The sequence below is a fragment of the Pseudophryne corroboree genome, chromosome 11, assembly GCF_028390025.1.
Source record: "Pseudophryne corroboree isolate aPseCor3 chromosome 11, aPseCor3.hap2, whole genome shotgun sequence".
Lineage (NCBI taxonomy): Eukaryota > Metazoa > Chordata > Amphibia > Anura > Myobatrachidae > Pseudophryne > Pseudophryne corroboree.
In genome coordinates, this window is record NC_086454.1 from 64,736,022 (window position 1) to 64,738,252 (window position 2,231).

A 2,231-nucleotide genomic window follows, 5' to 3' on the forward strand; every position below is an offset into this window, starting at 1 on the left:
TATTTGCTGTCAGAGAGGTACCCCAAGCCTCAATGGTGTTTATCTCTTTTTAACTACTGCATGAGAGGCAACCCTGAGGCATTTTGCATATGCTAAAGGAGAAAATTTATCATACTAATGCGAGAAAACCGGAACCAGAAGTGACACGCGTTTCGCTCGGGGGAGCTTGTTCACTGATCGTGTGTCACTTCCGGTTCCGGTTTTCCGAACTTCCGGTCGACGGACCGCGGATACCGGCGTCTCACAGCTGGGCTCACCTGCTATCACGGACACTTAGAAGCGGCATCTAGCGACTCAGGGGGTATTCTACCCCTCCATCTATCAGCAGGTTTGGTGGTTTCCTCTGACCTCCCGTCGGACCCGTCTCCCTGGTAAACTGTTTCTTGCTACGTTTGGTGATTAACCATTTATGGGACTTTCTTTATGCGATAAACACAAAGCATTCTCTCAGCACAAACCAGGGTTGGACGACAATATGGAAATATGCCCACATTTACCTAAGAGCCGCAACAATGTCCAGGATATATCATTAATTAATGCATACCAATGATTCATTTATATGTATTTTTTTGCTTTTTGATAGGTTCAGCCCTTATTTTGGTTTTTGTATATGCACAATATCTTTTTCCATATATTTAATCACCATTTTCATAGATACGAGTATTTCCTCGTTCTGACGGTGACAACTGATACACTGCAAATTTAAAAAGGTTTTTTGTATTGCTGACTGCACCCAGTAGTTTCAGAGCAAAACTTGTGATTTATTACTAATTTTTACCTAATCATTCTTTCAATACACTCACAACAAATCTTCAAAATATTCCCATTGATATGGGATTTCTGGAACTCCCTCTCATCCTGTTCAAACATTTTTGGTGGCTCTGCAAGGCATCATGTAAACAGAGCACCATTGTGTTATAAAACAAGACAGCAGAAGTTTTCCCCTATCTTCCTTCTGTTTCAGTGTCGTTTCTCGCCACCCTCTCATTTTCTCATTCGATGCCCAGGCAGATGATAAAAAAGCAGAAGTGGTGTCTAACATTAGACCTGATTCACTACCACTAAAACTGTTTGCAGTAGTAACATACTATCACCCATTCAGTACACCCCATAAAACGTGGGGAATTCATACTGATATCTCCGATCAGACCCTTATGGTCCTCAGTGCACCTGTTTCCCACATGTTTTTCAGCAGCCCCTAGGTGTGATTTTTTTTCACCTATGGTCAAATCACACTGAATGTATTATTTTGCCTGATTTTTTTGAAACCAGGTACTGTGGGCCGGGTCAGTACCTGGTTGGGAGACCCTCAGCGAATACCAGGTACCACAGGTATATATATATATATATATATATATTGTATTTTTTGACCTATTAGCACCCAGCAACCATACAGGAAAGCTGGGTTTTCTTTCAGATCCCACAATACATGGTTCCCAGTGTTATCAGGTGTGATATATCTACCTGCGGTCAAACCACACTGAGTATGCCCAACCTCGTCTGATCTTGGAAGCCAAGCACTGTGGGCCAGCTCAGTACCTGGGTGGGAGACCACCAGAGAATACCAGGTACTGCAGGTATTTTTATCCAAACCAAGGACACAGGACCTAGAACTAAGCAATACATTCCATATTCAATTAGCCTTTTTGTGGAGCCTGGCATATATCTTATTTCACGTTTTCTCTTTCTTCCTGTGATATCGTTATCTGAGATTATATTGTTCCATATTCAGGAGAAGAGATTATTTATTTATTTATTTATTTATTTATTTATTTGTCAGTATTGGAGACACATATGTTTTCGCTCACTGAGCTATCATGCCAGATTTGTAACAATCACATCAATTGATGTTTATTCTGATGGATTGATAAAAATAATTTACTTAGTTGTTATTTCTCTTTTTGCCTTATAGCCATTATTTTAAGAGGGTATATAATAAAAGTTACGTTTTAAATCTTACAATTTTTCATAATTTTCAACAAAAGTGTGCCCCAGAAGAGACACATAGTCTTTCTTTTTTCTCTTTGGCTCCGGTACTATACGGGAACCATTCTCTACTTTTCCAAATAGTTTACTGAACTATTTCTGGGAGCACCGCCAACCCAGCGCCGAATATTAATTATTTAATTCATGACATGGCCAGATGTTGGTTTTGATTGGATTTGATTAAAGCTACAGCACTCATTATATCAATTTGACCAAGTGATCCTGTGCAGACTCAACCAACCTTT

The 2,231-nt window shown here is 39.8% G+C and overlaps 1 pseudogene; it reads left to right on the forward strand.

Moving 5' to 3' along the window:
* The first annotated feature begins 1,462 nt into the window (after window positions 1–1,462).
* LOC134971449 (5S ribosomal RNA) lies at window positions 1,463–1,580 on the forward strand (annotated as a pseudogene).
* Window positions 1,581–2,231: the final 651 nt, after the last annotated feature.